The sequence below is a fragment of the Bubalus bubalis genome, chromosome 17 (genome assembly GCF_019923935.1).
Source record: "Bubalus bubalis isolate 160015118507 breed Murrah chromosome 17, NDDB_SH_1, whole genome shotgun sequence".
Classification (NCBI taxonomy): Eukaryota; Metazoa; Chordata; class Mammalia; order Artiodactyla; family Bovidae; genus Bubalus; species Bubalus bubalis.
In genome coordinates, this window is record NC_059173.1 from 65,937,374 (window position 1) to 65,952,392 (window position 15,019).

Genomic DNA, 15,019 nt, shown 5'->3' on the forward strand with positions numbered 1-15,019 from the left:
AGGGAAGACCTTAGCCACTATCACTTAGCTATTTTCAGGAGACTTGAGTTCAATGCCTAGGTCAGGAAGATCCCCCAGAGGAGGAAATGACAACCCACTGCAGTATTCTTGCCTGGGAAATCCCATGGACAGAGGAGCCTGGCAGTCCACGGGGTTGCAGAACAGTCGGGCACGATGGAGCGACTGAGCGCACATGCACTCATTGCCCCTTTACTTCCTGATTTTGGAAGGAAGTAGCTTTGTGTACTTTCTCTCTAACACTTTAAATCAGCGTGGATTTTTAAGTGGGAGTAACTGAGTTAAAATAACATGTCTGTGATTTGAATCTCTGGGAAGGCTTTTGGAGATACTGAACTGATAACTGCAGCTATTAAAGATTATCTTAAAGCAGGACATTTATCATAGCTCCATTTGGGTCACCATGAGCACTGTGTTTTTTAATTGTTCACTTTTGAGAAAATGCAGTCAACTCAGTGCGGTATAGGTGCTCTCAGAAGAGTGAACAGCTCTCCGAGCTCACGAGGTGGCAAGCCGTAGCTACGCAGCTGGGAACAAAAGTTCTATTGACCTTTTATTCTCAAGTGTTCTTGTTTTCCTCTGAGCACCAGAGATTTGGCTTTCATTTGCATTTTATTGGGTTTACTACTTGCCAGTAAGGGCTTCCATTTTCATATTGCTTCTGTGCTGGCAGCATTTATTTATGCAAATATAGTTTTGTGCCTCCAATACAAATATTTTCTTTGCCTGGCAATAGTATCAAGGTTTGTTAGAGAATACTCTTTTGAATTTGGTCTTTTAAAGGGTGATTCTATATTAACTGTCTTCTGTGGCAGTTCATTGCTTTTTATTAAATGAGGATCTTAGAAAGAGATCATTTAATGGTCGTACAGAAGACTCACTGTGTTCTCTGCCTGTCTCTGTGAATCTCAGTGAATCCCATCTTGACTGAGTCATAACCTCATACCTGATCAGTGACATTCATCTCTATGAGTGCTGGCTAACCACTCCCCACCTCCCAACAGATCTGCCCCCCCAGAGGGATTTGAGTGCATTTTGATTGCGATGCACTTACATTAGCATTAAGCTCTTTATTATTATTTTTAAAACTAAATCACCCCACCTTAAGCTGGGGTCATGGTACTGTGTACTGTGTTTAATGGGTACAGTTCTTGTTCTCATCACTTATCTGATTGCTGTGCTGTTTCCTGTGTGGGAAAGAGAATTGCCCTTCAGGTGAGGGAGTGCCATTCTGGGACATTATGATGCCATGGCTCTAGGAAGTCTTAGGAATGATGGCAGTCATGTGCTCAAGTCACCTGTGCTCACAGGATGAGTGCTGAAGGACTGTAAGGGTATGAAAAATTGGTGGAGAATTAATACCTTGTAAAGAACATCCCCTAGGGCCTCCCCAGTGGCTCAGAGGTAAAGAATTCACCTGCCAATGCAGGAGACATGGGTTTTATCTGTGGGTCGGGAAGATGCCCTGGAAGAGGAAATGGCAATCCACTCTAGTATTCTTGCCTGGAGAATTCCATGGATAGAGGAGCCTTCTGGGCTACAGTCTGTGGGGTCACAAAGAGTCGGACACGACTGAGCAACTGAGCACCTACACATGAACAAAGCCTGTACTGTTTTAAATAATGACCCACTCAAGCTCAGTGAATATATATTAAGATTTTCTAACATGAGTTAGAACCATTTAAGACTGATAAAGAAGGGATAATAGAGGACTTAGAACAGGCTGTTCATTTAGCTATGAAGTGAGTAGACTGCTTTGCATGAGAGGTCTTCCTGGCCTTTTAAGGAGGAAGCTGAAGTGAAGAGAGGTTCAACAGTGTGCTCCGAGTCACAGAAGTGAACAGAAACAGAGCCAGGACCCCAACCCAGACCATTCTGACAGACCACTGGTGATCTTCCCTCTGCAGTGCTGTCTTTCCCCTGGCATCCTGTGTCATAAGAAATAAAATGAGTTGTATTTTATTTATTTATTTTTTGGTTGCACCACACAGAATGTGGAATCTTTGTTCTCCAACCAGGGATCAAACCTGTGCCCCCTGCATTGGGAGCACAGAGACTTAACCACTGGATCACCAGGGAAGTCCCTGGATTCTCCTATATTGACAAGAGGAAACAAATTCAGATTTAGAACATACAAGCTCAAGTAATGTATTAATTTATTAAATCATTTGTTCAAAAATCTACCAAGGAGTTCATATGTGTAAAGTACCATGTGTGGTAGTTGCTCAGGTTGTGTCCGACTGTTCGGGACCCTATGGACTATAGCCCTCCAGGCTCCTCTGTCCGTGGAATTCTCCAGGCAAGAATACTAGCGTGTGTATCCATTCCCTTCTCCAGGGGATCTTCCTGACCCAGGGATCAAACCCAGATCTCCTGCATTGCACATGGATTCTTTACCATCTGAGCCAATGGGTTTCCTATAAAGCACCATGCTAGGAGCCAGAGTAGGATATCAAGATCACCCAACTGTCAGAGCTTGTACAATATGTTTAATAATAACTTTTATATACAAGACAGAATTCATTCAACAGTCTTTGGGGGAGAGTCACTATGGTGTTCTAGGACTGGCCTAGACACTTGGGATCTTTCAACTGTTTATCAATTCATGCTTAGCCTTGGATCACCTAGTCTGTGCTCGACTCTGTTGTAGATGCTGGGAAGAAAGATGAGATTAACGCAAGCGAACTCTGTGTTCTCACTTAGTACATTCTAGTGGGAGAGACACACAATAAATAAGCAAGAGAAGACTTGTTCAGCAGGGAGTGGAGCTCGGATGGTGTGCGGATAGCTGGCTATGTTAGATTGCAGAGATAGATAAGATTTGATCCTTGCCCTGAAGGGGGCAGATGCGTAAACAGTGAACTACAGTAGAATCAATATGTGCAGTGATTCACGTAGGAGCAGAACGCTGTGGGTGACTGGAGGGATGTGAAACCTGAGGGAGGATGGGGAGCTGCCCAAACCAGATGTGTGTTTGGGATGGCGACTGTGGAGCAGCCTCAAGCATAGGCTAGACAGGGAGGGACTGAGGATAGGACGTGCTAATTCCTCTCTGGGCTAAGAGCCGTAGACGAGTGCAGGAGGACGGAGAGGAGCAAGTGTTACTTCTCACAGAGAGAAGTACAGAAGGCTTCCTGAGCGAGGTGACATTTCAGCTTGATCCTTAAGTATACAGATGTGAAGGGAAGGGCGTCTCATGGGTATACAACCACGAACAAAAGGGAAGATCCAGCTTATAGCAGGAGTGGCTAGACTTAAGGGCCTATAGACTGGCTGGAGCAGAAAATATGTGAGAAAGAGGGCCATGGGGGCTTAGGTAGACAGATTTGCTTCAGGTAAGCAGAGGGAACCTGCTTCAGGTAACCTGTAACCGGTTACAGTTTCATTTTTTTAAGTGGACTGACATAGTCACAACCTTAGGAACATTCTTCTGCAGTAGCATATATGAGAAAGTGGAGTGGAGAGAGAGCTGGGAGATGATTCAGGAAGGCATGTGATCTGATGACCCTGAGGTATTGGGGATATGATCTAGAAAAGTGGGCCTGGGACTGGATTAGAGAACATGGACAGGTAGAATAGTAAGGCAGACTACTGATCGTACATGGGCAGTTAAGGAAAAGAAAGAGAAGACTGATTGCAAGGATGTAAGCCCAGATGACTAAGAGGATGGGATTTTTTTTTTTTTTGCGGTAGGGTGTGGGGGAGCGAGGGAGGGCACAGTATAAGGAATACAGAATCTTTGTTCCCCAACCAGAGATCAAACCTGTGCCCCCTGCAGTAGAAGCACAGAGTCCTAACCTCTGGACTGCCAGGGAAGTCCCGAGGATAGAGTTTTTATGACAAGCTGAGGATGGCAGAAGGAAAAATGTGTTTGAGAGGTCAGATAGCTAAGATTAGTTTGGGACTTGTGGAGTTGGTACTGGTGGGACCTTGAGGTAGGAATGTCAGATAAGTAAATGAAGATAGTACTTTAGCTCTGGGTTGGAAGGTGTAGGTTGGAGTGGTAATAGAAAGTGAAAGTGAAAAGTGGTTCCATTTGTGGGCTAGATCACAGTGGCCAGGGACTGACTTGTTCAAAGAAAGGAGGTGAGGATGGAAACTTAGGAGCATTGTAATTTTGGTGATTTATTTTAATTTTTGTTCTTGCACTTTAGTGCTAATAATCTCCTAAACTACACTGTTGGACTTCCAGCTTTTTACTCTCAGCTCAATCTACTGTATTGCTGGGAAAATTTGGGCTCCTGGGCTATATGATCTTGATTCCATTGTAGAATTTGGTTTTAATCTGGGACAACATAAAAAGAACAAATCAGCTTTGTGACCTTATTTGAGATATTGGGAAATTTTTCCATCATGTCTTTCTGTGTCTCCTAGAGCTGTTTTACAGCAAGTGTTTGGAAACAGCTTTGCTTCCCTGGAGGAGTAGAAATGTTTGTTCTTCATAGAAAATCATATAACTGATCACATTTACTTTTTCATCTTGACTGCTAGGAAGCACTCAGATTCCCTGCTTAGCTGTAGTCACTGTGTAGGACTCAAATAGCTCTCCATATCTGAGTTCTATACCAATATCTCTTATGCCAGGCACAGTCTTCATTTTCTTCTCTAAGCATTCCTTGGTCATGAATCTTTAAAAATATCATTGGTTCACAAATTTGTGTGGCATCCCTGTGCAGAGGTCATGCTAATCTTCTCTGGATTGTTCTAGTTTTAATGTATGTGTTTCCCAAGTGAGCTTTGCTTGGTCATGATTTTTAATTTTCTTCTGTAATACATGCATTTCTCAGACCGTAGAATGAGATGTGCAGGCATGCTAAGTCACTTTAATCGTGCCCAACTCTGTGTGACCCTATGGACTGTAGCCCACCAAGCTCCTCTGTCCGTGGGATTCTCTAGGCAAGAATACTGGAATGGGTTGCCATGCCCTCCTCCAGGGGATCTTCCTGAACCAGGGATCCAGTCTGCGTCTCTTAGATCTCATGCATTGGCAGGTGGATTCTTTATCACTGGCACCACCTGGGAAGAATGAGATGAGGACTAAATAAATAGTGCAACTATGCTGTTCACTATATGAATGAGTTATACGTAGGGTGTTATAGGTCAGTACGTAAATACAATGACTCATCACATTTTAAATTTATATGTTCTCTGTTTTCTATGAACTTTGTCTTAATTGATAGCTTTTTTAGGCAAATGATACATATAGTCGCAGACAATAAAACTGTCAGGCGAGTGTATGCTCCTTGGTTCTTTGTCTTGTCACAACGATGATTTGGAGCAACGGACATTAAAGCCCTCAGCACATCACAGCTCTCTCAGGACTTGAACAAACCGTGTCATAGCTCTTAGGCAAATCAGTGTTACAGTTCTATTTTATTTAGAAGATAGCAGGAGAATCCATCCTCAAAGAAGAGAAGAGAGTGGAGGAACGCTGGGGGAGGGGGCGTGGGGGCAGTGGGGAGAGAGAGAGCAAGAGCGCTTGGCTTCTCCTTTTATATGTTTTCTTCTCCCTGGGCCACCCTCTACAAATTGGGCTCAGCCAGTAATGCTGTTCTACCTGAAGTCCTCACTTTGGTCCTCGGACCTTTCTTTGACCTTCCTTTGTTCTATTTTTGCAGGCTTTCCCTTCTTTGTCTTTTGAAAGTGAAAGTGAAGTCGCTCAGTCGTGCCTGACTCTTTGCGACCCCATGGATAGTAGCCTGCACCAAGCTCCTCTGTCCATGGGATTTTCAAGGCAAGAGTACTAGAGTGGGTTGTCATTTCCTTCTCCAGGGAACCTTCCCAACCCAGGGAAGGTTTTAGCCACCGCCATTTTGGACTCTTTTTCCCTATTCTTATGACCAACCTAGATAGCATATTAAAAAGCAGAGACATTACTTTGCCAACAAAGGTCCGTCTAGTCAAGGCTATGGTTTTTCCGGTGGTCATGTATGGATGTGAGAGTTGGACTGTGAAGAAGGCTGAGCGCCGAAGAATTGATGCTTTTGAAGTGTGGTGTTGGAGAAGACTCTTGAGAGTCCCTTGGACTGCAAGGAGATCCAACCAGTCCATCCTAAAGGAGATCAGTCTTGGGTGTTCTTTGGAAGGACTGATGTTGAAGCTGAAACTCCAATACTTTGGCCACCTCATGCGAAGAGTTGACTCATTGGAAAACACTCTGAGGCTGGGAGGGATTGGGGGCAGGAGGAGAAGGGGATGACAGAGGATGAGATGGCTGGATGGCATCACCGACTCCATGGACGTTAGTTTGAGTGAACTCTGGGAGTTGGTGATGGACAGGGAGGCCTGGCATGCTGCAATTCATGGGGCTGCAAAGAGTCGGACACGACTGAGCGACTGAACGGAACTGAACCACCTGACAAAACTAAATGAAAAATGATGTAACAGCAGGAGCCAAGTTCATGTATAAATGTTTGCACACTGACCCTCCACTCTGCCTCTTGATGAGTTATTCATTTCCAGGTGAGTGAGTCTTTGTAAAATTGTTGGAAGTTTTGGTCAGTCTTTCATAAGTTGTAATAGTTGTTTCATTTGGAAACTTGGAGTTGATGTTATTAATGGCCTGGGACTAATCGTTGAAATTTGAGCTGACATGATCTAGTAACACTTTTATTTCCAATCAATGTGTGCAAATCCTGCCTCAGAAGACTGGATATTGTTCACTGTTGAGCAATGAGCAGGTCACTGGGTGGGTGAAAGGAATTGACTTCTTTCTGCCAATCATTCCTGAATTCTGTGCTCTGAAAAAAGGTCTTTTCTTTTCTTTTATAGGAGGAAACTTTTGCTTTCAGTCATTAGATCCTTTTTAACAAAAGTCTTTTAAATTAAAAAAGCCAAATAATTAAGGGGTATCTGTGATTATTAAATTTGCCCTGTGTAGCCTCCCGCAGAAATTCACCGCCCTGCTCAACCCCACACACCAATTTTAAACTTGACAAAGTCTCGTCCGTACCTCAAACAACCCTGTCCTTTCTTATAAAATGGGAAAGCTATGAACCTATGCTGAGATAAATTTAAGTGGTACAGAAAACGAGAAGTGAAGGGCAAAGGAGAAAAGGAAAGATATACCCATTTGAATGCAGAGTTCAAAAGAATAGCAAGGAGAGATAAGAAAGCCTTCCTTAGCGATCAGTGCAAAGAAATAGAGGAAAACAATAGAATGGGAAAGACTAGAGATCTCTTCAAGAAAATTAGAGATACCAAGGGAGCATTTCACGCAAAGATGGGTTCAATAAAGGACAGAAATGGTATGGACCTAACAGAAGCAGAAGATATCAAGAAGAGGTGGCAAGAATACACAGAAGAACCGTACAAAAAAGATCTTCACGACGCAGATAATCACGATGGTGTGATCACCAGCCTAGAGCCAGACATCCTGGAATGTGAAGTGAAGTGGGCCTTAGGAAGCATCACTACAAATAAAGCTAGTGGAGGTGATGGAATCCCAGTTGAGCTATTTCAGGTCTTTAAAAGATGATACTGTGAAAGTGCTGTACTCAGTATGCTAATACTTTTGGAAAACTCAGCAGTGGCTACAGGACTAGAAAAGGTCAGTTTTCATTCCAATCCCAAAGAAAGGCAATGCCAAAGAATGCTCAAACTACCGCACAATTGCACTCATCTCACACGCTAGTAAAGTAATGCTCAAAATTCTCCAAGCCAGGCTTCAGCAATATGTGAACCGTGAACTTCCTGATGTTCAAGCTGGTTTTAGAAAAGGCAGAGGAACCAGAGATCAAATTGCCAACATCTGCTGGATCACAGAAAAAGCAAGAGAGTTCCAGAAAAACATCTATTTCTGCTTTTTGACTATGCCAAAGCCTTTGACTGTGTAGATCACAACGAACTGTGGAAAAACCTTACCTGCCTCCTGAGAAATCTGTATGCAATTTAAAAAGTAACGGTTAGAACTAGACGTAGAACAACAAACTGGTTCCAAATTGGGAAAGGAAGTGTGTCAAGGTTGTATATTGTCACCCTGCTTATTTAACTTCTATGCAGAGTACATCATGTGAAATGCTGGGCTAGATGAAGCACAAGGTGGAATCAAGATTGCTGGGAGAAATATCAATAACTTCACATACACAGATGAAACCACCCTTATGGCAGAAAGCAAAGAACTAAAGAGCCTCTTGATGAAAGTGAAAGAGGAGAGTGAAAAAGTTGGCTTGAAATTCAACATTCAGAAAACTAAGATCATGGCATCCAGTCCCATCACTTCATGGCAAATAGATGGGCAAACAATGGAAGCAGTGAGAGCTTTTATTTTTTTAGGCTCCAAAATCACCGCAGATGATGACAGCAGCCATGAAATTAAAAGATGTTTACCCGTTGGAAGAAAAGCTATGACTAACCTAGACAACACATTATAAAGCAGAGACATTACTTTGCCAACAAAGATCCATCTAGTCAAAGCTATGGTTTTTCTAGTAGTCATGTATGGATGTGAGAGTTGGACTATAAAGAAAGCTGAGCGCCAAAGAATTGATGCTTTTGAACTGTGATGTTGGAGAAGACTCTTGAGAGTCCCTTGGACTGCAAGGATATCCAACCAGTGCATCCTAAAGGAAATCAGTCCTGAATGTTCGTTGTAAGCTTAAGCTGAAACTCCAATACTTTGGCCTCCTGATGGGAAGAAATGACTCATTGGAAAAGACCTGATGCTGGGCAAGATTGAAAGCAGGAGGAGAAGGGGACGACAGAGGATGAGATGGTTGGATGGCATCACCAACTCAGTGGGCATGGGTTTGAGTGGGCTGCAGGAGTTGGTGATGGACAGGGAGGCCTGGCGTCCATGGCTTCCCAAAGGGTCGGACATAAAAGAGTGACTGAACTAACTGAACTGAAAACTTTGCTCAGTTGCTTCAGTCGTGTCTGACTCTTTGTGACATTATGGACTGTAGCCAGCCAGGCTTCTTTGGCTATGGGATTCTTCAGGCAAAAATACTGAAGTGAGTTGCTGTTTCCTACTCCAGGGGGTCTTCCTGACCCAGGGATGCAATCTGCATCTCTTACATCTCCTGCATTGGCAGGCAGATTTTTTGCTACTAACACCACCTTGGAAGAAGTGGTACAAAAAACTCTGTAGAATTAAGGGAATATCAAATGAGATATTTTTAGGAACTTTGTCTTTTAAAATAGTGATTCTAAGAAATGTCACTTTTATCTGTTTCAGCTGATGACCTACTTTCTATTTACATGTCAAATGTTGACATCAGAATATCTTTGTGATTCTGTTTGCGTAAGAATAAATGAATTCAGTTAAATAACACAGTGGTTTTTACATATTTAGACCCCATGTCCAGGTGGTGCTAGTGGTAAAGAACCTGCCTGCCAACGCAGGGGATGTAAGAGACGTGGACTCAATCCCTGGGTCAGGAAGAGTCTCTGGAGGAGGGCGTGGGAACCCACTGCAGTGTTCTTGCTTGGAGAATCCCCATGGACAGAGGAGCCTGGCGGGCTACAGTCTATGGGGTCACACACAATCGGACACAACTGAAGCGACTTAGCACGCAGGCACTCATTCACCCCAGAGAAATGCAGTATTCTCAATGTGTCAGTCATGTTTCAGGATCTTCTGCTGGTGTGGAGTTTGCAGTCATGGTTGAGCTGAACCTGCTCTTCTGCAATGCATCAGTGTTTGATTTCTTAGTCTTCATTAGAGCTTCTCAGCCCTCTTCAAACTTACCCTTATTTATTGTAAAAATACATCCTTAGGATTTTTATTACATTGAACAGAATCCTCTCTCAGTAACCATAGGTTGAATTGCTTTTTAATCTCAGTAGCAAAAATAGTTGTTCTTTCCCTGAGCAGCTGGTTTATTTTTACCCCGGGGACACTGAATCTTATAAGAGATCATGTTTCCCTCTACATGTTGGCTGCAGCCAAGCTCAGAGTCCCTCCTCCGCCTTAAATGTCTATAGCACTTAATTCAGGCTCTCCTTATACCTTGTGGCTACAGTGCTGCCCACAAGTGGAATACTTACCTAATCCTACTGGCTTTAAAAGCTGTTTGAAGACAAGGATGCCGCGACTTTTGTTTATTTTCTTTACAGTGTTGTCCCAGTGTCTGGCACCATCTGGCACTCAAATAATAGCCATTAGTAGACCATTCAAAAATAGCTTCACGTTGGGCCCTCCGTGGTGGTAAAGATAAGGAGAAAGGAATACGTAGTGTGCAGATGGAGGTTCTGAAATACGCTGAGGAGCAGAGGGATTGTGTGTTTGAAAATATGGCGCAATGAAATAGGATCCTTGTAAGTATGAGAAAGGAAATGGCAATCCACTCCAGTATTCTTGCCTGGAGAATCCCAGGAACAGAGAAGCCTGGAGGGCTACAGTCCACGGGGTTGCCAAGACTCGGACACGACTGAGTGACTGTCACTCACTCACTCAAGTATGAGAAAAGAATGTTGAATTTAGGAACCAACATGTGCTGTTTTCCTCTTTGTGTTGCATCTGAATACACTGATGTATCAAAGTTGAGAGCCTGGCATCTCCCTTACCTTGCTCCAGTAAGAAAGGTCAGTTCTCTTCTCTCACAGGAAAAAGATAAGGAGTTAGGAGAGGGACAGTTTTATCAGTAAAGGATTAGAAGTTGCTCTGAGATCTATGCAGACAGATAGTGTAGATGTACCTACTGTGCTTTGCAGATTATATTACCTCTAAAATGGTTGTGAGCTGTAGCCAATGATCCATGTATTCAATTATTATTCTTGATTAAATTCCAGTACAACCAGAGAATGTAGACAGATCCATGCGGTGAATGGTAATAGTATGTGACATATAGTAAAAACTCGAATAAGAAAGTCCATTGAAATGAAAATGAACTGAGTAAACTGAAGGCAAAAAGATCATCAGCTTTGGATACAGCGTAACATTTTATTATATAATTGAATTTGCAAAATCTGTATTTGTATTGAGGAAGGGAAATTTTGTTTTTTAAAAATTTAAAAATGTGTTATATTCTATTACCATGTTATCACATATTGTTGGTAAGCATCATGATTCTAATTTTTCTAAAATCTAATCTAAAATTTTAAACATCACATGCTAAGGGAAAGAACTTTTTTCCATTGTATTTCTCTCTCCCTTCCCTTTCTCTGAAAAACCAAAGCATAAGTTTTGTTTAAGTGAAACAAAAACAGGAAAACCAGAATTTCATTTCTTAAAAACTTTACTTAAGGTCTTGAAGTAATTTCTTTGAAGTAGTATTTAGTTGAAAACATATTGTTGAGGACCCTTTTTTTGAATTACCAAAATACCAGTTTCTCAGCATAATATTGATTATATTATATAGTATATATATTATATTATATTTCAAATTTCCTTTACTTCTAAAGCACATTTACTTCAAAGGAAGTTTAAATAGTTGCATTGTGACATACAAATATAATCTAATTCTGCCAAGCCCCAGTGAAAAATCTTGTTTTCAGTTTTCTAATTAGTGGTAAGAATTATGCTCTATGAAGGTATGCATAAATAATTGAAGGGGTGGCGTGGTGTTAAAGCTACTTACTGTGGAGTCTGACTGCCTCACAGGGTTGTTGTGAGGATTAAATTAGTTTATTGTTCATGACAAGGATCTAGAAGAGTGTCTGGCATAAGTAAGTGCTCTCTTAAATGTTTGCTATTTTTGTTATTGCTATTATATAGCTAATAATATTATTATATTAGCTTTATATATATAACTATATAATATATAAATATAAAATATTATAGACATAAATATATTCTATAAAATATTGTATACTTATATACTATTAGCTATAAATAAATATTAATATTTATTTATGTAATAAAAATATTTTTCCTTGCCTCTGATAGGGTTTGAAGTACTTTTGAAGTGGCTGAAGTGGCTTCTGCTATTAAAGGTTACAAGAAGCTAGAGGGTTCTGGAACTCCCATTCTGCACCCTCCCCCTTAGTTAAATGCTGTGGGGCTCCATTTCCTCATGTGTTAGAGGACAGTTCCCTGGTGATGGGTTGCTGTTATTTAAGCCACAACAATTCTGTGTTGCTTTGATCTTACCTTCTGTGTAAACAAGAAGGTTGAGTTTATATGTGTCAAATTCCTTGATCTGGAGTGGTAGAATTTTAGAAGTGAAAAGGTCATTAACTAGATAGTCTGCTCTCTTAGGGAACTCGTCCCATCTCTTAGTTTCAATTAGTATATGAGTTTTTTTCTTCTTTAGATTTTTCTTTTCTTTTTCTCATACATCTTTTTTTCCCCAAACACTTTTTACATGCTTGTAGATATTGTATTTATTACGTTTGTTGTTTGTGTCTGTATCTCTCCTTGAATGTAAGCTTCACAGGGGCAGGGACCTTTATCCTTTTTTTGGTTGTCTGGCACGTCGTTGGTTGCCAAATAGGGGCCTCAATAAACGTTGTTGAATAAATGAATGAATCTTCAATTACATAGTGGGCATTTCTATTAATTGATCACTTCTGATTCTCTTCTAAAGTAGCACTCTTTCATTTTCTTATTTCCACCAATGAATACTTTCATGTTACCAAGAGCAAAATCCTAGAGGAGTTGGCAGCCATACCTGAGCTGCTGCTAAGTCGCTTCAGTCATGTCCGACTCTGTGCGACCCCATAGACGGCAGCCCACCAGGCTCCCCCGTCCCTGGGATTCTCCAGGCAAGAACACTTTCAGGGGTATTAAGACAGCCACTGCCCCCAAGGCTGTAGGTGCAGAAACAGTGGCAGTGCATTTCATAGAAGGTCGGTGGGCCTGGATTTTCTCAAAGAGAACCTTCTGGGCCAGAACTAGAGGTAACTGCTTAACTGCTCAGGAAAGTACTAAAGTTACCAAATCTTAATGCTAGACTCATAGATTCTGCTGGGTTAATATTGCTGATATGCTTCCTTTGTCATGCTAGTTCCATTGGAAATTCCTTGCTGCTTCTGAACAGAGTCCCAGCTCTGCAGCCGGGCATCCAGTGAACTTCCCAGAACTTCCCAGTTCCAGATCACAAGAGGGCCCCTCGTCAGTTCTCTCCACTGAGGCCTCTTCCTTGGCATCTTCTGCACCATTCCTGTTCTTGCTTTAATATCCCTCTGTTCACACTGAGCTGTGTTCATCATGTGCTCAGCTTTCCTCCTCCTTCATGTGTCCACACCTGTCTTCCTTACCCCTCCAGGGAAGCTTTTCAGCCCTTATGTATGTGAAGCCATCTGTGTCGTGTTTTGGCTCCCAAATGTTGCATTATCCTTGTGTTCCATTTGTGTATTTACTGCTTTCCCTACTTTATGATAACCTTTTTGAGATAAGGACTGATGGAATAATGGAGTTGGGGGATCATGGGGATTAGGGAATGTTTAAAAATCAGAGCTAAAGCAACACCTGAACAAAACTGAAAAAAAAATTGATGTAGTATAAGTGTATTTTCCTGTCTGTGATGATGTTCTCAAGGGCTTTAGAAATGCTAAGATCAAATCCTTCCTACTTTTTTTGGCATAAAAATGTCTTCTAAATAATTAGATAATGGTAGTAACACCTAGTGATAGTTATGGCCTCAAATTATATTTATTTGGAAATATAGGTAATTGGTGGGGGCTTCCCAGGTGGTGTGAGTGGTAAAGAACCCACCTGCCAATGCCAGAGATACGGGTTTGATCCCTAGGTTGGGAAGACCCCCGGAGAAGGGCATGGCAACCCACTCCAGTATTCTTGCTTGGAGAATTCCGTGGACAGAGGAGCCTTGTGAGCAGACTACAGTCCATGGGGTCACAGAGTCGGACACAACTGAAGTGACTTAGCACGCACGCATATGTATATAATTGACAGTTGAGTTGGCAGTGTGTGTGTGTGTGTGTGTATGTAATTTTACTGGTTTGTGAAATCAGCAAGTCTAGGAAAGACAAGTCTGGCTGGTAATCATGGGAACATACACACTCCATCCCTTTACCCTTCACATGGTGGCCTTTCTCTTCCCTGGTCAGGTGCACGGTACAGATCTTCCTTGACTTACGATAGGGTTACATCCCAGTAAGCCCATTGTAAGTTCAAAATATTCTAAGTTGAAAATGCATTTAATACACTGCACTTACTGAACATCATAGCTTAGCCTAGCCTACCTTAAATGTGTTCAGAATGCTCATATTAGCCTATATTGGGAAGAATCATCTAACACGAAGCCTATTTTATAATAAAGGTAATAACATCTCAGGTAATGTATTGAATGTGTTAGGTAGTTAGAATAGGAAAAAGGAGTCCAGAATGGCGGTGGCTAAAAGACAAAGAAGGGAAAAGCCCATGAAAATAGAACAAAGGAAGGTCCAAGGACCAGAGTGAGGACCTCAGGTGAAGCAAACAGCCTCCTGGCTAGCCCAGTTTACATAGGGCAGGCTCGGGAAGGAGAAAAAAAAAACATATAAAGAGAGGAAGCAAAATTGAGCCTCTGGCTTTCTTCTCTTCACGTGTTTTGGGTCTGCCTGCCCTCACGCCTTGAGGATGTATTTTCCTTTGCCTGCCAGATAAAACTGAGCTGTAACACTGGGTCCATCTGTCGCTTCAGATTTTTGCTGCAGTGAGACAGAACCGAGGAAATTGCACACTCCCCTGACAAATGCTATATTGATAGTGAAAAACAAAATGATTGATGGGTGTGAGTGGTAGTAAGTATATTGGTTGTTTACACTTCTGTGCCTGACTGGGAACTGCCCAGCATTGCGAGAGTGTCTGTACTGCCTATCACTATCATGGGACAAGATCAAAATTCAGAATTCCATGTACCATTTCTACTGAATGCATGTATGGCTTTCGCCCCATCATAAGGTATAAAAATCTTAAGTTGAACAATTCTAAGTTGGAAAATATCTGTATTCATTTTTCAAGGTCTCATATGGGCTTAAGATTTTCATGTTATGGTTTGACTCTGGTTATCCAGCCAGGAAATGCATGAAAGAATTTCCTTCTATTTCTTGAACTTTAAAGAATTTTTTTTTCTTGTTTGGTTCCGATTAATCTAGACAATGGCATTCTGCACTAAGT

At 41.8% G+C, this 15,019-nt stretch overlaps 1 protein-coding gene and 1 non-coding gene across 4 annotated transcripts in view; one reads left to right on the forward strand and one right to left on the reverse strand.

Annotated features, from left to right (window-relative positions):
- FHIP1A (FHF complex subunit HOOK interacting protein 1A) overlaps positions 1–15,019 on the forward strand; it is a 312,881-nt gene that overhangs the window by 21,008 nt on the left and 276,854 nt on the right. The window lies entirely within an intron of this gene.
- LOC112580049 lies at positions 4,650–4,754 on the reverse strand. Its single transcript, XR_003104404.1, has one exon. It is a non-coding gene; the product is annotated as a U6 spliceosomal RNA (small nuclear RNA).